The sequence below is a fragment of the Peromyscus californicus genome, unplaced genomic scaffold (genome assembly GCF_007827085.1).
Source record: "Peromyscus californicus insignis strain IS unplaced genomic scaffold, ASM782708v3 Scaffold_8__1_contigs__length_139910024, whole genome shotgun sequence".
In the NCBI taxonomy this organism is placed as follows: Eukaryota; Metazoa; Chordata; class Mammalia; order Rodentia; family Cricetidae; genus Peromyscus; species Peromyscus californicus.
The window spans coordinates 87,551,898-87,576,590 of NW_026294606.1; the positions used below are offsets into that span (position 1 = coordinate 87,551,898).

General features: G+C 43.3%; 1 protein-coding gene across 6 annotated transcripts in view; it reads left to right on the forward strand.

Moving 5' to 3' along the window:
- Window positions 1-240: 240 nt before the first annotated feature.
- The window catches only part of Ankrd11 (ankyrin repeat domain containing 11), a 184,948-nt gene continuing 160,495 nt past the window's right edge, over window positions 241-24,693 (forward strand). For 2 of the 6 annotated variants that reach the window (XM_052726991.1, XM_052726993.1), the window contains exon 1: window positions 241-612. The gene's annotated coding sequence lies outside the window, so the exon portion shown is untranslated. Of the gene's footprint in view, window positions 613-14,734; window positions 14,850-24,693 lie in introns of those variants that run through there. The other 4 variants (XM_052726988.1, XM_052726987.1, XM_052726990.1 and 1 more) reach the window with 2 other exon arrangements.

Sequence of the window (24,693 nt, forward strand, 5' to 3'; positions counted from 1 at the left end):
CTGGTATGGGAGGGCAGCCAATCTAGTTACCTTTTCCGCCTGCGTCTCGGATACATGGATGCTCAATTTCGGCCAATCATTCCCGAGACGTCTTCCTAGTCCCACCTCAGACCTGTTACGGAAGCCGTCAGGCCGCCTGCGCCCTTTCACCCCAGGATCGCATTTCCTCTCCGACGTGACGTGAGCGGCCCCTGCCGCTCTGCTGGGCGGGCCAATGGTGGCGGCGGATACGGCGAGCCAATGGGCGGGAGCCTCTCATGCGGCCGGCGCCCGCCGCAGCCACCGCTGGGTCCTGGAGCCAGAGGCCGCCCGCGATAGAGCGCTATGGACCGAGGGCCCCAGCCGGGGAGGCGCCGCGGCGGAGTCCGCGGCCAGACGCCCCCACAGTAGCGCCCGCGTGAGCACCGCCGTCCCGCGTGAGCTTCTGCGCGCCTTGGGCGGGCTTGCATCCCGCCGGCCCCGCACTCGCCGCAGCACACAGCCCGCGCTCCGCCGCCGCCGCCGCCTTCCCGCCCGGGCCGCGCGGCCCGGGAAACGCGGCCGCGGACTGCATGGGCAGCGTCCGCGCCCCGCCGCCGTTCCGCCGCGGAGCCGCGTCGCCCTCGGAGCCGGGTGAGAGGCGCCGAGGACCTGGGGGTGGTGGTCGAGGCGGGCGCCGGGCGTTCCCGCGGCCTTTGCGGCCTGCAGGCCCTCCTCCGCTGCCCGACGCCGCGGGTGCCCCGGGGCGGGCCGGGCGCCGCGAGAGGCTGGTTGGTGGGCCGCGGGGTTCCTTGCGAGCGGCCATGAGGGGCTGAGGGCGGGCTCCGAGGCGAGCCTCGGGGCGTCCCAGGGGTCGGGCGGCAGTGAGGGGCTGAGGGAGGGCTCCGGGGCGGGCCGGGGTGGCTGTGAGGATCGAGGGCGGGCCTCGGTGGAGGGGCGACGGTGGGCCAGTGGGTCTTGGGACTCTGTGAGCTCGACGGAGGGCTTCCGGAGGTCCCTGGGGTCTGCAGTGATGTGGGGCGCCGACCTCTGACCCTCGGGAGGGGCCCCGTCGCTGGGCTGGTGGTAGTTGTTATTCCCAGCGTCCCTATTATTATCGTGTTTTGAAATGGGAGCAGGCGGCCCTCGGGCTGCGAGCCGAGCCGGAGGGGGCGGGCGAGCCGAGGACCTGGAGCTGCGGGGTGCGGAGGCGCGCAGGCCCGAGTGGGGGCAGGAATGCGGGGCGGCGGGGGGCGTCTGGGGGAGGGGAAGGCGAGACTGGGGGCGAGTGGGAGGAAAGCGATGTAGGCGACGGCTGCAGAAGCAGCCCTTGGCCTCAAGGAACAATGTGAGACGTTGCTTGAAATGTTAATTTCCGTTCCTCATTTCATCATCCTCTGGCAAGGCGGTAGCGCTGTGTGTGTGTGTGTGTGTGTGTGTGTGTGTGTGTGTACGTGTGTACGTGTGTGCAGGGTTGGCCTTGCCACATGGATCCAACCCCCTCACAGACGGATGTGCGGTTCAGTTCGGATGTATGTGGCCCGGTGTGGAGTCTTAATTTTTTTCTTGAGGCCTTATCTTGTCCTGGTGCTCCAGTAGGGTTTTCTGTTTTTGTTGTGTTTCTGGAAAGCTAGTCTAGCATAACCGCTTACAGGGATTTTGGAAGTCTTGTGAAGGTTAAGCTGGTCCTCAGTAAGGCTGTATGTTCTGAAATCTCCTGGTTACATGGGTCTAGTGCTCATGTTTCATAGTAGTTTCTGCAGTCATGGAAGTTTTACATCCACTTGAGAGAACTGTGTAGTTTTATAAATTTACCGATAGAAAAATCAGGTTTTGTGCTTATTTGGTGAGTTTTTTGTGGTCCTTTGGACACTGTCCCTAATACTCCATTCAACTGAATAAAGGGGCACAATTGTTGAACGTAAAAACTTACTTAGGCTATTGGGTCTTCAGGGGATGAGGAGACTTACTCAGCAAAACGTGTAGGTGATATGGGTTGTCGAAAAGCTATCGAAAGTTACTGGGTTATGTGTGTGAGATACCCAATCAGTGGTATAACTTGCATAGTTCCATGGCGGTCTCCAAGAATGTTATTTGTTGCCTTGAGACCTTCTTTTCTTGAACATTGGCTGCCCTGAAGACCTAGAGTTCTGTCTGTGTCTTTGGAAATGATTGCACAGATACTCTGATGTCACTTTGCAGCTATACTTAAACGGAAAAGTGCCTTGCTTCCCTTTGATTGTGACCCTGAATTGGATCTCGATATAGCTGATGCTTCCTCCCCCACACTTCATTCAGCTGTTGTTCTCCTCTCCGTAGTTTCACGCTTAAGAGCAGGATCTCATGTGATAGGCTGGCCATCCTGAATGGAATGGCATGGGAGGGAACAAAGGCCAAGTTGCTATGACATTTTTCTCTTCTTTGTGCTTGCCTCTTGCGTTCCTTGAAAAGCAACCCAAAAGATACTGCTAAATTTGACCTCAGCTTGATTCTTTCAGGAGTGTTTATTTTTATTTTCCTCCTTTTTTCTTCTTCCTGTGGTAAACAACGTACAACACAATTTACCAGAAGTTCTCTATAAGTGTCACCTAGTTTTGAATTCCTCGTTTACAGTTCTAACTTTCTACCAGCCTTCCAACTTGCATTTTTCTGTTAGAGGCTTTTCTCTAGACTAGCCATGTTAATCATGCTGCGCTATCAGAGCCTTTCATCTCACTAAACCAGATGGCTACTGATGACTAGTGGCTGTCATGTTAGCTATAATTACAGTGTTGATTCAGTGACAAGAAGAATTTTCTACAAATAGAGTTAAAGAACCTATGCTGTTTGTATTTAAGAATATTTTTCTAGAAGCTTTGTGTGTGTGCCTTGGATACCTAAGTGGGTTTGACATAGTAAAATTATGTTCATCAAATATAAGAGGAGGGTTATTTTGCATATTGGCAGTGAGCCCATCATCAATTAAATAACATAATTAGAAAGCATCAGTAAATGCTGGTTCAGAGAATAATCTGCATTTGTTGCCAAAATAAGTGTTTTGATCTGTCCATTACCCCGTGTAAGTCCCTTCATCCCTCAAATGGTAAGTGTAATGGATGAGCTTCTCTTAATAGCAAGATATTTGCTAGTTAATAGGTGAAAATGATGATGCATTGCATGTCTGACCGCATGCTGTGACAGTTTATTACTGCTGTTTAGGCAGTGCTCTGAGACTGAGCATGGCCCTTGTGATAACTTTAAACAAAAATCGAATGAACTCAAGTAACTAGGAGTTATTGTCTTGAAATGTTTTCAGTATGTGTTCTCATTTGAATTTCAAATGGAATTTCTGTCCAATTCAGCTTTCTCAGTTTTGTCTTAAAGCTATATGAAAGAGGGTGTCAGTCCTCGGCTCCGGAACTCAGGCAGTTGGATAATTGGCATGGAAAGCCTTTTTAGGCTTAGGAAATGATCCGCTTTAATGACTACTTCATTAATTCCTATAGATATTTTTATTTTTAAGTGGCTTGCTTGTTTGATGGATATTTGTGGTATCTCTTAAGCTAGACTTGAATTCAGCTTTGTATTTAAATTTCTGTTTTTGTTCTGTACTTTGAAAATTATCATTTAAATATCCTGTCCAATTTTCATTGTAATTAATTTTTAAACACAAACACATTTTTTTTGGCAGTTTCAAGTATTCCATGTTGTCCTTGAACTCCTTATGTAGCAGAAGATAACCTTGGAATTCTGACTCCTCCTCTTCACCACCTCCCAATGCTAGGATAGTGCAGGCATGTGCTATCACACAGGACTTCCTGAATACCAGGCAAGAGCTCTACCAGTTGAGCTATGTATCCAGCCCCTCAAACAGAGACGGAGGACAGAGACAGAGAATTTTATCTCGTAAATTTATTTTACATATATATATTTATTTATATGCATTGGTGTTTCTGCCTTCATGTATGTCTGTGTGAGGGTGTCAGATCCCCTGGAGCTGGAGTCATAGACAGGTGTGAGCTGCCATGTGGGTGCTGGGGATCGAACCCGGATCCTGGAAGAGCAGCCTGTGCTCTTAACTGCTGAGCTGGTTTGGTTTCCAGCACCCACATGGCAGCTCACACCTGTCAGTGACTCCAGTTGCAGGACTTCTGACACCCTCACACAGACGTACACGAAGGCAAAAACACTAGTGAACATAAAATAAAAATAAATTATATAAATATGACAGAACTACAGATAACTGTTTTATGATAAGCATCAAAATGGTTATTGTGAGCTGGTGTATGCTTATAATCCCAGTACTTTGGTAGGGTCAGAATTCAAGGTCATGGTTGGCTACATAGCAAGTAGCCTGAGCTACTCAGGATTTTGTCTCAGAAAACCAAAACTAGGGCTGGTGAGATGGCTCATCTGGTAAAGTGCTTGCTGCCAAGTCTGATGACCTAACTTTGATCCCCAGATCCTACATGGTGGAGAGAACTGATTCCCTCTAGTTGTCCTTTGACTTTTGCATGCATCCAATGGCACATTTCCACAAACAAACAAACCCCCAAAACTCAAACCTTTAAAACCCCACCCCCAAAACAACAGCAGCAACAAAGAAAATACAACCTAACTTTGATTTTACGACAAGCTTCTGCTAAGATTCTTGGTCCTGTCACTCTTAAAAGAATGGCTACCATGGCCTTTTGATTTCTAGATCAGATCTCATTCCTCATTCTTGGGCTTTGACATACTCATATGCTTGTCTGCTGAGTGCCCATTCTAGCTTTTCATACTCCTCCCTCCTAAAACTGGGTTTTAGTTCAGTATTACTTCCTCTCAATACAATTCCTTCCTCTGCTCTCCTCCCCTTTCCTCTCCTCCTTTCCTCCCTTCCTCCCTCTTTTTTTTTTTTGAGACAGGGTTTCTCTGTGTAGCTTTGGAGCCCGTCCTGGAACTCATCTGTAGCCCAGGCCTCGAACTCACAGAGATCCGCCTGCCTCTACCTCCCGAGTGCTGGGAGTAAAGGCAGTGCACCACCACCACCCGACCCTCCCTCCCTCTTAAGACAGGGTTTCATATATATCCCCGTGTAGTAGAGAATGACCTTGAATTTCTGATCTTCTGCTTCTAGAGTACTAGGGCAACTGGAATATACTGCCACACCCTGTTTATTCTGCTGGAAGTTGAGCCCAGGGCTGCTCGCAAGCTGTGGAAGCAGTTTCCTGATTTAACTATATTCCTAGGTCCTCCCATTCTAGCCCCCCCCCCCCTTTTTTTTCCCCTTGAGACAGGGTTTCTCTGTGTAGCTCTGGCTGTTGTCCTGGAACTCACAGAGATCTGCCTGCTTCTGCCTCCCAAGTACTGGGATTAAAGTCATGCGCCGCCGCCGCCGCCGCCACTACCACCACCCGGCTAGACAGGATCTTGTATAGCCCAGGCTGATTTTGAACTGATTATGTACTGAGGACTGTCCTTTATTTTTTCATTTTTAAAATTATATTTATTTATTAGTGTGGAAGACAAGGATCCTTGAATCATGGTTCCTTCTGTCTCAACCATCCAAGTAGTGAGATAACTAGGCCTGGTTGTTACTGAAACTTAATCAAGGAAAGTGTCTCCCTACTTCGTTACAGCCACAAAGAACTTGAATAAAATTTGTCGGCCGGGCGGTGGTGGCGCACGCCTTTAATCCCAGCACTCGGGAGGCAGAGCCAGGCGGATCTCTGTGAGTTCAAGGCCAGCCTGGACTACCAAGTGAGTCCCAGGAAAGGCGCAAAGCTACACAGAGAAACCCTGTCTCGAAAAACCAAAAAAAAAAAAAAAAAAAATTGTCAACTATCTAATACTTGCTTTGATGTGTTCCCCCTGTCTTTTTCCTTGCTCCAAAGATGATGTTGTATGCTTTAATGAAGATAAGGATGATCTCATTGGTAACATTGGCCCAGCCCTGGGTGTTACAGGAGAGTCATAGAATTGGTTTAACAAGTATTTTTGGAATTGTTTAAAGCATCAGTTCTGTGGGTAGAGACCCCTTTGGGGGTCCAACGACTCTCTCACTGGGGTTGCCTAAGATAATCGGAAAACACAGATATTTACATTATGATTCATAATAGTAGCAAAATTACAGTTATGAAGTAGCAATGAAAATAACTTCACGGTTGGGGGTCACTGCAACATGAGGAACTGTATAAAGGGTCAGAGCATTATTAGGAAGATTGAGAAGCACTGGTTTAAAGCCTGTATTTGGAAGTATATGAATAATTTTGATTGAGGGAATTGACTGGCTAGAAATATTATGTCCTGCTTCTCCATTAGTCTTTATTACACATTTGCCTTTGTAGTTTAGCTGAAGATGGCGGGACACAGCTTTCGCAATTGATACAGAATAAGAGAAAGATAGGGGTTATTTTTTTGTGGTAAGAAAATTGCTTTCTGTGAAAGAAATTTTAGTAGGACTTTCTTTCAGGACAAAGGAAAAGTCTACAAGCAGTTTCTACTCTGATTTCCACACCTTTCCTTTTAAGGTCCCAGTGTTGTGGTTTAGTAGAGGCTGTGTGTATGAAGTTTACTGTTGCTGCTCACGGGGAAGAAGTGTTTTATCTCCGGTGAGCACCTTCTCCTTAAAGGTGACATAAACAATGGTTTACTGTTATAGTAGGGTCCTATGAAAACTTAAACATTTTATGAGATAAGCTGTTTGGGTCTTTAATACCAGCAGGGAAATCTCTTGAGTTCCAGGCCAGCCTGGTCTACAGAGTTCCAGGCTGCCCAAAGCTGCATAGTGGAGTCCTATTTCAGAACAAGCAAGTAAACACCTCTCTTTCCCAAACCTTTTTGGAGGGAAATATACCAAAGTGGAGTTGCATGTTTTTGTTTTCCCTTGTAGGCCTAGGTTTTCTCTTGGTTTTTGAGACAAGGTCTCATGTAGTTCAGGGTGGCCCCTAGCTCCTGACCATCTAGTTCTGGACTGTTTGAATTACAGTGTACTCTGCCATGTACAGACAGCCTTAAGTCAGTCTGTATGTATGTATTGTGTGTGTGTGTGTGTGTGTGTGTGTGTGTGTGTGTGTAGACACACATGTATAATTAAATGATTTTTTTTTTTTTTTTAAAGACAGGGTTTCTCTGTGTAGCTCTGGCTGTCTTTGAACTCACAGAGATCCACCTACCTCTTCTTCCTGAGTGCGCTGGGGCCAAAGGCTTGCACCACCACTGCCCAGCTAAATGATCTGTTTTTATTTTCTTTATATGCATATTTCATCTGCATGTATGTTAGTGCACTTCCTGCCATGCCTAGGGCCTGTGGAGGTCAGAAGAAGGTGTCATATCTTCTAGAACTAAAGTTATGTACAGTTGTAAGCCACCATATGGGTGCTGGGAATTGAACTTGAGTCCTCTGTAAGAGCAGCAAGTGCTCTTAACTGCTGAGCCATAGTTCCGGCCTTAGGCTAATAGTCTTATACTTTCTAAATTTTAAAACAGGAACCTGGTGGTTGGGATGTAGCTCTATGGTACAGCACCTGTTTACCACGCTGTAGGCATTGGTTCCTCTGAGCACTGTGGTAGGAGCATGTTTATATAATTGGCAAATGGCTTTTATTTGCTTATTTACTTATTTCACTTATTCAGTTAGTTATTTAGTTATCCATCCATCCATTATTTTTTGAGATGGGGTTTCTTTGTGTATCCCTGGCTATCCTGGAATTTACTCTGTAGACTAGGCTGTCCTTGAACTCAGATCCACCAACCTCCGCCTGCCACATGCTGGAATTAAAGGCGTGTGCTACCACTGCCCAACAGCAAACTTTTTATTTTTATTTCTTAAGATCTCTGTTTTTGTGTAATTAGGCTGATCTCAAAACTTGTGATTGTCTTGCCTCAGCCTTCTGAATGCTAATTACAGATATGTACTAAGACACCAGGGAAGAAGTTTGCCTTTGAAAAGAAAATTATGTTTGGGAGATGGAGTCTTGAGTTCTTCGTTTTGGTTAAGTGGGCTGGGTTTGTTTGGGTGGTGTAGCAGGAGGGAACAGTCAGTTGACTGGTTTGAACCATTTAGATACAATTCTAGATTTGAGAAATACTATAGTTCTATAGCTGGTTCTGTGAGTAAAGAATTAAGTGGATTTTTATTATGAACACAAATCTATGAGATTGTTCAGAGGCCGAAAATCTTGTGGACAATCAAGGGTGCTTTAGTGACTACTCCTTTCCTTCTCTTCGAAGCCCCAGGCTGTGGTGCTGTTGAAGAAGGAGCTGGTTGGGGACAGGTGCTATTTTAAAGGCATTGCCTTTACTGGCTGCCTAAGGCCAAGCCTTAAGCTTCTAGTCTTGTCCTGGCATCATTGTGGTAAATTATTATCTTGAAAATCTGTGGACACGCTTTTTCCATTTGTAAAGCAATCATGTGCATCTGTTTTATAATTAGAAAAAGTTGGCTCTTTATTTATTTATTTGGTTTTTGGAGACAAGGTTTCTGTGTGTGACATCCCTGGCTGTCCTGAAACTCAATCTGTAGATGAGTGACCTGTCTTTATGAACACCAGAAGAGGGCGCCAGATCTCATTACAGATGGTTGTGAGCCACCATGTGGTTGCTGGGAATTGAACTCAGGACCTCTGGAAGAACAGCCAGTGTGCTCTTAACTGCAGAACCATCTCTCCAGACCAAGAACTTTATTTCTTATTCTTAACAGTTTATTAATAATATCAGGGCTGGAGAGATGGTCCAGTAGTTAAGAGCATTGGCTGCTCTTACAAAGGACCTGCTTTCCTTTCTCAACATCCACATGGTGGCTTACAAACATCCATAACTCCAGTTCTAGGAGATTGGATGCCCTCTTCTTACCTTGGAAGGTACCAGGCACACAAGTGGTGCACATTGATTGATACATGCAGGCAAGCCACTCATACACAAAAAAATAAATTGATAAAAATAGTTTTCCGATGCCTTCCTGAGTAGCCTAAGGCCTTGTGCATGCTATGCAAGTGCTCTTCCACTGAGTTACACCCCCAGCTTACTTGACCATGTTTCTAAATGTGGTTTTTACATCCTGCAGAACAGAAAATAAAAGACCTATAAAACCCCAAAGCAACACTTTTGAAAGAATTAACTGAAAAAATTAGCACTGAGGGTAAGAACACAAGCTGTTCTTGCAGAGGACCCATGTTTGATTCCCAGCACCAACAAAGTGTTCCACAAATGTCTATAACTCCAGTTCCAGGGGATCTGATGCCCTCTTTTGTCTCTCCATGTGTCTAGGCACCAGGCACATGCTTCATGCACAGACTTACATGCGGCAAAACACTCATACATATATATGTATATAGTATATATGTATGTATGTATGATTTATTTATGTATATGGGTGTTCTATCTGCATATATACTTGCATACCAGAAGAGGGTAGTTAATCAGATCCCATGGAACTAGTTGTAGATACTTGTGAGCCACCATGTGGATACTGGGAATTGAACTCAGAAACTTTGGAAGAACAGTCAGTGCTCTTAATGTTTAAGAAGTTACTAAAATGGCTGACTAGTTAAAGGATATACAGAGCAGGAAAAGCACCTTTCTGATTGGTTACATAGAAGAAACTTGAACTTTCAGATCAACATGCTTTGTTATTATTCCATGACCTCAAGGTTGATATTGACTTTAAGGTTTTAGCCTTTGTGAGTCTCTTCGTTAGATTTTTTTTGTACTCTCTTGCCTCCAGTCTTTTTTTGTGGTGGAGAGAGTGGTTTGAGACAGAGTCTGACTGGCTTGGAATTTGCTATGTAGACCAGGCTGGCCTTGAACTCACAGATCTGCCTGCCTCTGCTTTATGCCCTCCAGAGCTTATTAAATGTGCTAATGATGTGCTTTTTGTTTGTTTTTGGTGGTTCTGAGTCACTAAGTTTTAATTATGTGTATGTGATGTATGTGAGTTCAGGTCTTCTGGAAGAACAGTATGGTTTTTTTTGGTTTTTCAAGGCAGGGTTTCTCTGTGTAGTTTATGGTGCCTGTCCTGGATCTCCCTCTGTAGACCAGGGTGGCCTCAAACTCACAGAGATCCGCCTGGCTCTGCCTCATGAGTGCTGGTATTAAAGGCATGTGCCACCACCGGCCAGTGAGATTTACCTTTCTTTTTTTTTTTTTTTTTTGGTTTTTCGAGACAGGGTTTCTCTGTGTAGCTTTGCGCCTTTCCTGGGACTCACTTGGTAGTCCAGGCTGGCCTCGAACTCACAGAGTTCCGCCTGGCTCTGCCTCCCGAGTGCTGGGATTAAAGGCGTGCGCCACCACAGCCCGGCTGAGATTTACCTTTCTTAAGGAAGAAAAGGCTTACTTTAGCTTACCTTTTCAGAAAGGTAGAGAGTCCATAATGGCAGCTAAGGCATGACATGATGACAGGATCAGGAAGCAGAGGCATTGTTCACATGCATTAAGAAGTGAGAGAAAAACAAACAGGAAGTGGGATGGGAGAGGTTATAGACTTAAAGTCTATCTCTAGTGACAAACTTCCTCCAGCAAGTTAAACCTCCTAAAGGCTCCATAACCCCTAAACGGCATGACCAACCGAGAACCGAGTGTTCAAGTTCATGAGCCTGTGAAAGACATTTCTCATTTACATCACCATAGGGTCCATTGTTTAATAGTCTGATAATGAAAATGTCTCCTTAAAATATATTCATTTCTGCAGATGGTTTACTGTTCTCCATCCTAAAAGATGGCAGTAACACATCTGTAGCACTCATCGCTGTCCCTTTTTACTTTATTATTATGTGTATATGATATGTATATGTGTGAGGTGCGTTGTGTGCCACTGTGTGGTGAGGTCAGAGTACAACTTTTGGGAGTTCTCTCCTGTGTTGAGTCTTTCTCTGTCCCGCTAGTGTACAAATATCCCACAACACTCTCCTCCTACTGTAGGCTTTAGGGAATCAACTAAGGTCATCAGGTTTGTGTGAGCCTTTTACTGACACTTGTGATTGGACCTAGCTGAATACTCCATGTTACTCTTCTACAGCTGATGAGTAACCTTAATTTCTTATTCAACATAAACTAAAGAGAAAGAGCAGGATCTAGATGGTATTTGTTTTGTGCCTACCACATGATGCTCTTGGCATTTGGCTTGGATAGCTCTGGTCTCCTGGGGTTTACATTCTGGAGGGAGAAGTGGGCCGCTCAGTTCAGAAGAGGAAACAGATTGTTCAGAAAGTGACAGGTGGAGGTCAGAGAGCCTCGAAGGGGGCAGTTTGGACCTCACGTATTTTAGCAGAAGTTTTAATATTAGCAGCTCTTATTTATGTCTAAGACAATAGGAAGGGAGTTAGATACTTTTGGTATTTGCCCTCAAAGAATTTTATAAGTCAGTACAAAATGTAAGCTAAGACAGTAGAGAGGGAGTTAGAGACTTTTGGTAGTTACAGATGCCCAAGGTCCTATAAAGGAAGAGTAGAGATCCATGTGTTCAGATATAGGTAAATTAACCTTGAGTTTGGTTTTGTTTTCTGCCTCCTGTAGTTTCTTCTATTCATGTTAGAACATAGATAGTTAATATTCGCTTGAAAAGGATTGGTCTTGAAAGGTCTACTTCAAAAGGTTTATATAAGTCAGAGAAAACGATAATACCTAACAGGACATAATATTTTATGTAAAAAACATTTAATCTATTTAATCCAGACTAAATTTAAGAGTGAAGCTGGGCCGGTGGTGGAGCAAGTCTTTACTCCCAGCACTCGGGAGGCAGAGCCAAGCGGATCTCTGTGAGTTCGAGGCCAGCCTGGGCCACCAAGTGAGTTCCAGGAAAGGCGCAAAGCTACACAGAGAAACCCTGTCTCGAAAAACCAAAAAAAAAAAATTAAGAGTGAACAGTTGTGTGTGTGTGTGTGTGTGTGTGTGTGTGTGTGTGTGTGTTTGACAGGGTTTCTCTGTGTAACAGTCCTGGTTGTCCTGGAACTGACCAAGCTATCCTTGAACTCAAATCCATCTGCCTCTGCCTCCCAAGTGCTGGGATTAAAGGTGTGCACCACCATGCCTTGCATATAGTGGGCATTCTTGTTATCTTAAGTCAGTAGGATGCAGTTCTTATCCTGATTGTGAACTTTGGTCTGCTGTCACCTGCATTCAGGTGGTTTGGTGGGTGGCTCTCATAGCAGTTCTGTTTCTGTCAGGGCTCTGAGTCTTGCTTAGCATAATTACAGGTGAGGAAATAAAGGAGAACAGAAGGACAGGGAAGGAGATGACCCACCTGAAACTGCACAGTATTGAAACATTAGATAGTACTGAGCCCTATATTTGCTTTGTGCTTTCTGATTTCTCTTTTCACTGAAAGGCGGCACTTTGTGGCTTTCTGGTATGTCTGGATGGCTAGAGTCACTTTTGGGTGATTGGGCATCCATTGTGGGTTTTCGTTTTTGTTTGTTTTGTTTTTCAAGACATGTTTTCTTTCTCTGTGTAACAGTCCTGGGTGCCCTGGGATTCACTTTGTAGACCAGGTTGGCCTTGAACTCACAGAGATCCGCCTGGCTCTGTCTCTGAGTGCTGGGATTAAAGCCATGTACCACTACCACACCCGACTGGTTATTTGTCTCTTCTTACTATGTAGCCTTAGCTGGCCTGGAACCTGCTATGTAGAACAGGCTGTTCTCAAACCCATAGGTATCCACCTTTCTCTGCGAGTGCTGGAATCAAAGACATATGCCATGTCCACACCCAGCCAAATAAGAGTTTTGAAACAAAGCTCTGTGGTGTTGACACTTAAGTGACTGATGGACCCAGGATGATTCAATTCCTAGGTGGGCAGACAGGCAGAAATAGCAGTATAAATTTTCATCCTACCTTTCGAAATTTATTTATTTATTTAGTGACAAGGCTTCACTATGTAGCTCTGGCTGGCCTGGAACTCACAGAGCTCTGTCTGCTTCTTCTGCCTCTGGCGTGCTGGGATTAAGGTGTGTGCAACTATGCCTGGCTAGCAGTATACATTTTATTTAAAAAATAAAAAAGACATTTATTTTTCCTTATGTGTATGAATGCTTTTCCTGCATGTATGAATGTGCACCATGTATGCACCTGGTGTTCAAGGAGGTTAGAAAAGGGCATGATACTGGAGTTAGGAGTAGTTGTGAGCCCCTTGTGGGTGCTGAAAACCAAGCCCAGGTCCTCTGCAAGAGCAGCAAGCGTTAACTACTGAGCCATTTAAAGTTTAAACATTTTAAAACTTAAGAGTTTTTTTCTGGAATATTCCATGCAATACTTACATGGACATTATTGTAAATGTGGCAGTTTGACATTGCTTGAAGAGGCTGTAGGATACCCTTGGCTCTTTAAAGTCTTCTCAGAACTGTTTCCCTTTGTCAACAACCATCCATTTTACTTTTTTCAGAGAGACTATGCTGGTTATTTCCCCACCACAGTTGCTAATCCAGCATTGCTGCCTTACACACTAGACTGGATTGGATTTTAAAAACTCCTTTTAGTGGAGTAGGTGGTGGTTTCCCTGGAGTTCTGCTACAGTGAGAATGGAGAGGAAGGGCCCTGGGGTCAGCTGTCCTGCTTGGCCTTTTTTCTTTTTTTGCCCAAGCAAGCTGGCTCATTTTTTTTTTTTTTTTTTTGCACAGGAATGCTTTTGAGGGCTATGTTTTCAGTGAGTGAAATTAAAAAATGCTTTAAGACACAAGTGGGCTTATCAAAGCTGTTTGGTTTTGAAGTTTTTGCAGCTGGAGCTGAAGGCAGTTCTCCCTGGTCTGCTAAGATGAAAGGAAACCTACTTCCATCCTCAGACTCTGAGGCTAGAGTTGTCAAAGATCTAAAATATTATGGGACATTCTTAAATAATAGGTTCAGGGAATTATATATTTAATATTGTGATACCAAGCTTTACTTTTGAAAATGGAACCTCTTCCTGGGGGAAACTAGAATTAGGTTGTGGGTGTGAAATGGGAGTGGTGAGATTTGTTGCAAATGGAATAATTTATTGGTAATATATTTCCTTTGTGTGTAGCCTATCATGTGGGTGTTGCTTCCAGCTCACATTTACATTAAAAGTGACTTGTCCAAACTAGGCATAATGGTTTATGCAATTTCAGTACTTGGGGAGGCTGAGGCTTCTAGGAGGGGATGCCAAGAGTTTGGGGTAAGACAACAATACATTCCCCAAGTGCCCCCCAACAAATAAAAGAAACAGGTGCAGAGGTTTTCTAGTGAGGAGCTGGAGAGCTCGAACTGGAACTCATGTTCTTTATGAATAGGATAGTTTTTAGACTTCCTATGTAGATACTTGTCATTAGTGGCTAAGTTCGCTTGTACTTCTGTGAATGCAGCTGTCACTTAATGAGATGTAGAGGTGATAGAACATGAGCTAGATGGCTCAGTGAGTAGGGGCACTTACTTACCATCAAGATGACCTGAGTACAATCTTTGAGAGCCACAGGGTTGAAGGAGAGAACTGACTGCTGCATGTTGTCCTCTGACAGCCAGATGTGAATATTGTCACTGACACCCACCCCCCATATGTTTAACAAAAAAGAAATGGAGAAAATCATCAGATGAGAATCAGGTTACAAATTCACAATTTGACTCAGGCCTAGCTTATGACTCAAAGACAGTCTGTCACTATGAATAGTTGATACTGGTGTTAATCTCTTCTTCCTCCCTACTTTCTGTCTCTTCTATGGGTTTATGCTTTAGTACTGAGCCTTTTATTTTGAATTAGGGTCTTAACTACTAAAATGCTCAGGGAGACCGTAAACTTCTTAGCCATAGACATGTACTAATGTGGCTAACCTGATACTAATTCCCATTTCTTTTCTTTTTTTTCCCCTTGAGACAGAGTTTCTCTGTGTAGCTTTGGAACCTGTCCTGGAACTCTGTAGACAAGGATGGCCTGGAACTCACAGAGATCAGCCTGCCTCTCCATCCCAAGTGCTGGGATTAAAGGGGTGAGCCACCACTGCCCTGCTTTAAGGTTTCATTCTTTTTTTTTTTTTTTTTTTTTTTTTTGGTTTTTCGAGACAGGGTCTCTCTGTGTAGCTTTGCGCCTCTCCTGGAACTCACTTGGTAGCCCAGGCTGACCTCGAACTCACAGAGATCCGCCTGGCTCTGCCTCCCGAGTGCTGGGATTAAAGGCGTGCGCTACCACCGCCCGGCAAGGTTTCATTCTTTTGAGTGCTAGGCTTGATGGCACATACCTCTAATCCCAGTGCTTAGAGGACTGAGTTAGGACAATTGGGAATTCTAGACCAGCCTGGGCTACAGAGTAAGACTCTGGTTTGTTTTGTTTTGATTTTTGTTTATTTGAATTTATTTATTTGAATAGTTTGAGCATGTTAGTTATTTTTAGATTTATGTATTTTATGAGAATAAGTGTTTTGCCTAAATTTATCTGTGTACATCGCATGTGTACCTGGTGCCCAAGGAAGTCAGATGTCAGATTCCCTGGAGCAGGTAATTATGAACCACTGTGTGGGCACAGGTAACTGAACCCAGGTCCTCTGCAAAAGCAACAAGCACTCTTAACTGCTGAGCCATCTCTCTGGCTCCTTTATTTTTAATTGGTTACATTTTTGAGACAGGGTCTTAATGTATCTTAGACTGGCCTCAGTCTCCCTATGTAGCTGGTGGTGACATTGAATTTCTGATTTTTTTTCTTTTTTTCTCTTTCTCTCTCTCTCTCTCTCTCTCTCTCTCTCTCTCTCTCTCTCTCTCTCTCTCTCTCTTTCTTTCTTTCTTTTTTTTTTTTTTTTTTCCGAGACAGAGTTTCTCTGTGTAGTTTTGTGCCTTTCCTGGAACTCGCTTTGTAGACCAGGCTGGCCTGGAACTCACAGAGATCTGCCTGCCCCTGCCTCTCAAGTGCTGGGATTAAAGGCGTGAGCCACCACCGCCCGGCTGAATTTCTGATTTTTTCAAGTGAATTGCAGGAGTATATCAGTATGCCTGGTTTTAGGCAGTGCTGGGGATTGAATCTAGGGTTTTATGCATGCTAGGTAGGAACTCTTCTGCTGAGCTACACTCCCAGTTCTTGGGGTGGTTTTTTGTTTTTTTGTTTTGTTTTTGGTAGATTTATTTATGTATGTATGTATGAGTGTCCTGTCTGCACGTTCCTCCACTTGCCAGTGGAGGGCATTGGATCCCATTATAGATGGTTGTGAGCCACCATGTAGTTACTGGGAATTAAACCCAGAACCTCTGGAAGAGCAGCCAGAGCTCTTAACCGCTGAGACATCTCTCCAACCCCCCCTTTTTTGGGGGGAGACAGAGTGTCACTTCAAAGCTTAGGCTGGCCTTGTGAACTGACCCAACATCCCAGGCTGTCTTCAAACTTGCTCCAGTCCTGAGTTTCTCCAATTGCTGACATTATAGCTATCATCTATCATACTCAACTGAGACCCTTTCTGTTAAAAACAAAAAACCCCAAGCAATGTCTCATATTATTGAGATATGCTTCTTTGACAGTAGAGTTATGGTAATAAGCTCAGAGAATTATTTATGAGAGGGTTTAATGTGACTGCCACAGGGAGAGATTGCAGTTGTAAGTGATGCCACTAGGGTGACGGCTGCTTTCTACCAGGGATAGTTGGAAGGAGAGTGTGAAGAGCAGTTTCATACTGTTCGTGGCCATAAGGGGACACCTTTGTACCCTCTTTTTGTGAGTAGGACATTCAGGTTGTTTTTTGGGGACACTCAGGTTGCTTTTTGTGTGATTTTCCTTCTGGGATTTTGGGGCTAACCCAGATGGGCTGGGGGAGAATATCCAACTGTGATATTGAAACTTCAGGGTTCAGGGTCATTAGCAAAGTTGAGATTTCCTTTCTTTGGAATAGGATGTTGCTGTGGATATATTTTATACGTGGGTTGTGGGACTTCGGGGGCTTGGTGGGAACTGGAGAGAAGCTCTCCAGCTACAGGATGTCATACGTCCGTCCTTCCTTCCTTCCTTCCTTCCTTCCTTCCTTCCTTCCTTCCTTCCTTCTCTTCGTCCATCTGTCCCGTCCGTTCTTTTGGGATTGTAAAAGAAAAATGGTCTCCAACAGTGTGGTTTTAGTTACCTTCTAGTTTTCATCTGTCATTACTTACCATCATTACATTCAGTGTGTATGCTAGGATTGTAGTTTATATGTACATTTCCTTCCTGTTTCTCAGATCTTGGTTGAATCTGGATCTTGAAGACCATAGGAGGTGATGGCCCTGTAGTCCCAGTTTTAGGGAGGCAGAGGCAGGAAGATTGAGAGTTGGAGACCAGCCCAGTATTCATAGCAAGTTCCAGGCCATTCTGATTACAAAGTGAAACCTGTCACCCACACAGCCCTCAAGCCCAAACCAGATGTTTCTGTGGTCTGCTCTGGCTATCCCTGAAGGACCTGCCAGTGCTGCTGGTTCTCAAGTCCAGTAGCTGTTGGTGTGTTCCTGCCTTTTTTTTTTTTTTTTTTTTTTGTAGCCCAGTCTAATTTGGAACTTAATATGCAGTAGAGGTTGGCCTTGAATCTCCCAAATTCTGGGGTCACTAAGAGGTGCCTATATGCCCTGTTCAGCTTCCTTCCCTCCCTCTCCCACTTCTGCCCCCTCATTCTTGACCTTCTAAAGAAGAGAGTTGTCCCCCACTTCTTTCTTTCCTAATGGTTTTCTAATTGGACTGAATTGGGATCCTTCTGCACACTGCAAACCCCCCCCCCCCCCAGTGCTAGGTTTATAGGTATGTGCCACTATACCTTGGTCATTGTGTCTAATATTTATTGTTACTATTTGCGTGCCCCCCCTCCCCCCAGACAAGGTTTCTTTGTGTAACAGCCCTGGCTATCCTGGAACTAGCTCTGTAGACCAGGCTAGCCTTGAACTCACAGAGATCCTCCTGCCTCTGCCTCCTGAGTGCTTTGATTAAAGGCAAGTGCCACTAAAACCCAGCTAATTGTTGTCATTTTAGAAAGTTTTTTTTTTTTTTAAACAACTTTAAAAATTACATTTATTAGGCTGGACGGCGGTGGTGCACGCCTTTAATCCCAGCACTCGTGAGGCAGAGGCAGACAGATAGATCTCTGTGAGTTCGAGGCCAGCCTGGTCTACAGAGCGAGCTCCAGGAAGGCACCAAAAAAAAAAATGACATTTAGTGTTGCGCACTTGTATATATGGAATTCAGAGGACAACTTTCAGAAGCTAGTTTGCACCTTGTAGATGCTGATGATAGACTTTAGGTTGTTAGACTTAGCTGCAGTTGCTTTTGCTTGCTGAGCCATCTCTCTGGCTCTGAAATGTGAGGTTTTGATGGCAGCCACATAATGGTGTAACAAGATAGACAGAGCACAGTGCAAATACTTGAGTCAAGTTGCAGGTCTGACATGTTCTTCACACACATTTATTTTAGAATTTTAGTAATACAAATATTGGAGAAATGCTTTGAGGTACTTTTATACTTCATGTTGGTTCCTTAGTTAAAAGTTCATGTTAGAGAAGACCATGGTGAGACTAAAGATGATTTCTTCTCTTTTTCTTTTCATTTTTCTTCCTTTTTATAGTACTGGGAATTGAAACCTGGGGCCTTGCATATGCTAGGTAAGCACTCAACCATTGCATTACAACCCTAGCCCTCTCCTGTTTGTTTCTCTACCCTTCTTACATCTTCCCCTTCCCTCATCTCTTTCTTTCTTTTTCCTTTGACACAGAGTCTCACTGTGTAGCACTGACTGGCCTGGAATTTGGTATGTGGATCAGGATTGCCTTGAACTCAAAGTGATCCACCTACTTCTGCCTCCCAGGTGGTAATATCAAAGACATGCACTACCATACCCTGACTTATACTGTTTTCTATACACCTTTTTTGTAGATGTTTGCTCATGGAATAAGCTTCTACCTGATACCCCCACTCCTCTTCAAGCTTCATGTATTTCAGCAAGTTACATCATGTATTCTAGTCCGTACATGCTTATAAATGTTTGTTACATGTTTTGTAATATTGTGAGATGAGTGCCAGTATAATTTTGAAGCCAAGAGGATGACTGCTACACCTCAGCTCCTGTTGTTACTTGGAGACGGATTAGAGGATAGCAAGAGCACCTCTAGGCACTATAGGGAATTCCAGACTGGGTTAAAAACATGTTAAGCCTAGTGATATAGAGTACTTGTGTGGCATATTCAAGATTCTAGATTCAGTTCCCAGTACCACAAAATACAATAACTAAAAGCAAAAATCCTACTTACTGTAAATCCTAAGGGATTTACTTCTGGTTTTCATATTCATATATATATATATTTTTTTTAGGTTTGCTATAGTTATAGAGGAATGGAACTTTTTTTTTCTTTTTTGCATGCAGTGCCATATATGTATGTTGACATTGTTGGCACAGGTGGCAGATGTTCAGTAACTGCTTCTTAAAACCTGGTCTTGGATTTTAGTCTATGTTAATAGGGAGCCTACTCTACTGTAACATGAGTGTGTGCTACCATTTGGCTTAATGTGTCTGTTGTTGATGGACTTGTTTCCAGTGCTTTACTGTAACAGTAATACTCTGTATATTCATGTATTTGTCTAAGGGGTTATCTTTATTAGTTACATTCCTAGAATTGCTGGGCCAAGGATTATAAATATTTAAAGTTGTGACTTTACAAATTTACTTTGGGACAAGAATGTACTGGCTCATGCTTAATGGCCGACAGTGTATGAGGACTTTTTTTTTTTTTTTAATTTAACCTACCTTTCTGATTGATCTACCTGATCCTCTCCCTCCCCTGAGTGTATGTGCATATATGTGTGCAGATGTATGCTCCTGTGTGTGTGTATATAGGCCAGAAGGCATCATATACCCTTTGGACCTTGAATTACAGGTGTTGGCAGGACTTTTGGCTTGTTACTTTGAAGAACTGGGTTTTGAGCACTGGTACAGTAGTTCTTTAAGTGCTCTTAAAAAAGCCATCCCTAGCCAATTAGGATTTCTTTAAAAATGTTATTTGAATTCTTTTGTTTGTTTTTGTTTTTTTGAGACAGGGTTTCTCTATGTTACAGCTCTGGCTGTCCTAGGACTCACTTTGTAGACCAGGCTAGCCTTGAACTCACAGAAATCTGCCTGCCTTTGCCTCCTGAGTTGCTGGGATTAAAGGCATGCACCACTACCACCCCGGCTTATTTATTTATTTATTTATTTATTTATTTATTTATTTATTTATTTATTTATTTATTTATTTATTTATTTATTTATTTATTTATTTATTTTTCAAGACAGGGTTTCTCTGGGTAGTTTTGGTTCCTGTCCTGGATCAGGCTGTAGATCAGGCTGGCCTCAAACTCACAGGAGATCCTCCTGGCTCTGCTTCCCAAGTGCTGGGATCAAAGGCGTGTGCTCCCGTCCCCCCTCAAACCCTCCCCCCTCCCGGTGTATTTTTTATTTTTAAAAGGTGTATGTTTATGATTGTTTGCCACATGTGTGCAGTTATTCTCTAAAGACAGAAGATGTCAGAACACCTGGAACTAGTTATAGGCAGTTTTGAGATGTCTTATGTGGATGCTGGGAAACAAACTTAGGTCCTTTGCTGAGCTGTCCTGCCAGACCCAGGATTCTTTAAAAAAAAAAAAAAAGAAAGAGAAAGAAAAAGAAAAAAGAATATTTAAGCTGTGTGTAGTGGTACATGCCTTCAATCCCAGCATTCCGGAGGCAGAGACAAGCAGATCTCTTGAATTTGAGATCAATCTGGTCTACATAGAGAGAGTTCCAGGACAGTTAGGGCTACATAGAGAGACCCTGTCTTTAAAAAAAGAAAAGAATATGTATTCTTTGACAGTTTAATGTATGTGATACATCCTGATCATATCCAACTTTAAAGACTCTGTGTCTTTTCTGTGTTCTGCTTGTCTTGAATTCACCTTGGGTCAAAAGCAGTAACATTTTGGTGTTTGAAATATGTGACTAACTGGTAACTTTCCTGAAAGTGAAAGGTTTTGCAAGGTTGGGTGTTGGGTATTTGGATTTCATAGCAGTTTTTCTGTCTTTGTCTAGAAAATGCTGACAAGTTTCTGGTTAAACAGTTGATGTTAATCACATTTATTATGAAATTAGTTTGCCACTGTGCAGAATAGTACTTGAAAAAGAACAAGTGATCATAAAAGCATTGCATGAGTGTTGATGGGACCCCTCTTGAGTTCAGTTAGCTTTACTACCAGTGAACATACTTTGGCTCAAGGTCACATGTAGGCCCAAGGTCACATGGAAGGGAAAAGTGGTTCTTGGATAGTCTTCTCTGAGTTTCCAGAAGTCCCAATGGATTGGGCAGAGAATGGCAGCTTTGTGTTTTGGTGGAGTAAGTACTGGTACTGATTGTGGCCTTTATAGCCTGAACATTGGCTGGTGGCTTGCCATGTGGGCAGTGATAGGAATATGATGCTAGGTAGGGCCTCTTAACTTAGGAACCAAACAACAGTTGGTCAGGTTGAAAGACCTTTTAGGGAGACCTATCCCTAAAGGCTTTTGTTTGTGCTTTTGTAACTGCTGGGTTGGGGAGCCACGCCTAGCTGAGTCAGGAGAGTGTTGCAACCTGCCTGCCCCAACTGGTTGGAGGCAGGTGTGGTGGTTGGATTTGCCTGTCTGGTTCAGTTGCCTTTCCTGATGTGGCCAGGTTTTGGTTTGTATTTCTTTTTCCTGTTGGCATGTGAATTACCTTGTTACATAGCAATCACTTTTCTGTTCTATAAATAGCCTAAAACCAAAGAATCCTATGAAATATTAACATTCTTCTAGTAAGAGTTCTGATTTCTATCTGTAAGGAGAATGACCATCTTGCTTGTGAATTGTTAAGGCCATGGCAAGAATTTAGGGATGTTGAAGATAAAAGTATTTTGATTTAATTTTTTTGAACATTTTTATTGACAGAAAAAGAGACTTATGAATATAGGGATATGGGTATGCATAAGTCAAAGCCTGTGTATGGAGGTCAGAGGACAACTTGGGAGAGTTCTCTTCTTTCACAATGTGTCCTCTGAGGATTGACATGAGGCTTGGGGACAGATGTCCTTACTTGCTAAGCCATCTTGCCAGCTCTTTGTTACATATATTTGTGTGATTAATTGATGTACCTGAGTTGGATTTCTTTCTTTTTTTTTTTTTTTCTATTTATTTTTTGTTCTTGAGACAGGGTCTAATAATGTAACTAACTGGCTATCCTGGAACTGGCTATGTCGACCAGATTGGCCTCAAACTCCCAGATCCATCCACCTGCCTCTGTTTCTTTAGTGCTGGGATTTATTAAAGCCCAGGGTAGGACTCCATGCCCTGCTTTAAAAACAAAAACAAAAAAACAAAAAACTCAAAGTCTCATGTAGCCCTGGCTGCCCTTAGAGTCTCTATGTCATGGAAACTGGCTTTGAACTCTTGGTCCTTCTACCTCCACCTCCCAAGTGTTGAGATATGATGGGTGTGTTGCCGAGCCTGGCTTCTAAATTTTTCTAGATAGAAGTGTTTATTGCTAATAATAATTTTCATGTTTCTGTTGTGAATAATGACTTATTCTAGAATTGAAGGTAAATTCAGTTTTGTATGGATAGTGAATAAATAATTAGCATTAGTGTTATAGATATTGTCTGCCTGGTTCTTTATCAAAATCCTTTGCCTGACTTCAATATTTTATTGTACTAGAGAACAATTTATGTAAAGCTGTGCGCTTTATATTTTCTTTTTGGTTGCTCTAGAAACCAGTCTAGTGTGTTAGTGACTGCTAATTCAGTGCTCGGTTATGCATTTTTAAAATTGAGCTCTTGGAGTCCACTGCAGTGTCAGGGTTTGAAGGAATGTGAGGTACTAGTTATCCCCTTTTCTGACCCCTCTTTGGTCACAAGGACATCAGAACCTGTTTAATTAGAAAGGTGTGATTTTTTTTTTTTTTTTTTTTTTTAAAGATTTATTTATTATGTATACAGCATGTGTGCCTGCAGGCCAGAAGAGGGCACCAGATCTCGTTACAGATGGTTGTGAGCCACCATGTGGTTGCTGGGAATTGAACTCAGGACCTCTGGAAGAGCAGTCAGTGCTCTTAACCTCTGAGCCATCTCTCCAGCCCCGAAAGGTGTGATTTTTTTTTCCTCCTCTCTTTACCTAAGTGTTATCTATCAGCTTTTGTCCTCCAGTTGAATGCTTGTGGCTTTCTTTTGACCTGGGTGTTAGTCTGTCTCTCTAGCTCCAGTGGCCATTCAAGAATTTTGTAGGTTTTCTCTGTTGTGTAAGATCATCTTGCAGAGAAAGCAGTCAGGAGAGTCTGTTGAAAAATGACTTTATGAGTAACATGTTAAAATTCATCCTCAGTTGTGAAATTTCCTACTCTAACCCATTCATCTCTATACTACCCAGGATTGGAAGAGAAGGCAGGGACAACCTTGTACATACACATGTCCAGTGTCCATTCAAGAAAGAAGAGAGGGGCCGGGCGGTGGTGGCGCACGCCTTTAATCCCAGCACTTGGGAGGCAGAGCCAGGCGGATCTCTGTGAGTTCGAGGCCAGCCTGGGCTACCAAGTGAGTCCCAGGAAAGGCGCAAAGCTACACAGAGAAACCCTGTCTCGAAAAACCAAAAAAAAAAAAAAAAGAAAAAAAAAAAAGAAAGAAAGAAAGAAGAGAGGAAATTAGCAAGAATTGAGTTCATCTGCATGAATTCTTGTTTGAAGGTTAACTTTAAGAGATCACCATATGTGTTTTACCCAAAGATTTTATTTTTATTATTATTATTGTGTATGATTTTGTGTGTACGTGTGTGCACGTATGGTGGTCAGGGGACAATTTTGGGGAGTCAATTCTCTTGAGATTGAACTCATGTGGTCAAGCACTTTTTACTTGCTCAGCCATCTTGCCCTACTTTGAATTTTAAGAATATTTTGAATTTTAGTTGATGTGTTTCGGGCCATTATGTATTGCTTGGAAGTTAAAGCTGGTGGTATATGTTAATTTGTGGGGTTTGTGTGTGTGTTTTTTTTTTCCCAGACAGGGTTTCTCTGTGTAGCTCTGTCTGTCCTGGAACTAACTTTGTAGACCAGGCTAGCCTCAAACTCACAGGGGTACACTTTCTTCTGCCTCCTGAGTGCTGGATTAAAGGAGTGTGCCATCACTGCCCGGCTGCATATTTTAATTTGTAGATCAGAATTGTGTTAAATTTATTTAAAAAATAAAAAAAGCTCTTGGACTATAGTAATTGTTGGAAGCTATGAAGTAATTTATAAAGAAATTGGACTCAACTTCATTGATAGAATGTATACTACTAGCAGTATGTTGTGAAGCACGTAACTTCGTTCTTATGTTTTCCCCTTGGACTAATGCCTGGAAGGTTGGTGCCCCTTTGGCCCTCTCTCCTAGTGTCATTTGTGTATGGAAGGCGGCAGCAGGAAAGAGTGCCAAAACTTCTTTGGATGTGTTGTGTGGGGGTGTGTTTGTTTTTAGCTGCTGTGTGGTGAATCATAAATGCAGTAGTTTGAAAGAACACACAGTTGTGTGGGTGAGAGTCTGGGTGCATCCTTACTCTCTAGGCACTCTGCCTAGGTCTGGCCAGGTCACAACCCAGAGGCTTACATGAGGAGTGGGCTATACTGATGCTCCCTCAGGTTGCTGGCATAATTTATCTTCTGGTTGTAAGATTGACATCCCTGTTTTTTTCTTACTGGTTGTTCCTATGGGTAACTCTTGATTTTATTCTTTCTTTCTTTCTTTCTTTCTTTCTTTCTTTCTTTCTTTCTTTCTTTCTTTCTTTCTCTCTGTCTTTCTCTCTTTCTCTCTCCCCTCTCCTCTTCTCTCTCTCTCTCTCTCTCTCTCTCTCTCTCTCTCTCTCT